The sequence below is a fragment of the Buceros rhinoceros genome, unplaced genomic scaffold (assembly GCF_000710305.1).
Source record: "Buceros rhinoceros silvestris isolate BGI_N320 unplaced genomic scaffold, ASM71030v1 scaffold4151, whole genome shotgun sequence".
Classification (NCBI taxonomy): Eukaryota; Metazoa; Chordata; class Aves; order Bucerotiformes; family Bucerotidae; genus Buceros; species Buceros rhinoceros.
In genome coordinates, this window is record NW_010394684.1 from 103,962 (window position 1) to 104,808 (window position 847).

The 847-nt window shown below is 42.9% G+C and overlaps 1 protein-coding gene across 1 annotated transcript in view; it reads right to left on the reverse strand.

The window, feature by feature from the left end:
* Positions 1-847, reverse strand: part of WBSCR17 (Williams-Beuren syndrome chromosome region 17) — a gene marked incomplete at its 3' end in the record, with an annotated part of 162,185 nt that overhangs the window by 88,355 nt on the left and 72,983 nt on the right. The gene's annotated exons all lie outside the window — the stretch shown is intronic.

The window sequence follows — 847 nt, forward strand, 5'->3', positions numbered from 1 at the left end:
GAAAATGGCTTTACCTTTAAAGTGAGACTCGACATTCCTATTCGGTTTTAAGATTAATAGGTGCTCAGAAATGAGCCTCGTTCTTAAATGGCACTTGTGAATTTCATTCCCATTTGCTTTGGAATGAAATGAATATGAAATGACCCTTGGAGAAATAAGTCTTAATCAATGTTTTGGCTCTCTTTGCAGATACTTCCAAACGCATTGCTGCCTCTGAGTGCCCTAGCAGAGCATTACCATGAACTGCTGTCTTCATATTTCAGAGCCAGGACAGGTTAAAAACAAACACTTGTGATCACATCTGTGAGTTCCAGGAGTAATTGCTCATCTCGAGCTGCTTTTGTGGCTGGGTATCTGTTTAGACACATTTCTGTATATTAGAGCAGGACAGAAGTGCTGCTGTCTTCATATTTCAGAGCCAGGACAGGTTAAAAACAAACACTTGTGATCACATCTGTGAGTTCCAGGAGTAATTGCTCATCTCGAGCTGCTTTTGTGGCTGGGTATCTGTTTAGACACATTTCTGTACATTAGAGCAGGACAGAAGTGGAAGGAGCTCCCAGGTCCCCTACCAGCCAGCTCCACTCCTGCCAACGGGTCCACATTACATCAATACACCAGACCTCAAGACCAAGGACACCCATGGAGCAGGACAAGGGTAGCTCTCAATGGAAGATCTTCCAGGTAACCCAGAGCTCTCCGAGGAACACATGCTGTTCCCAACGAGATACAGATGTTATTTTAATGCCACGCTTTATCCTAACCACAAACCTAATCCAAATAAAGTACTTGCAGAAAGCAAACAGATGATCTTTAAATACTTCAGACAATTTAATCAAACTCCCCA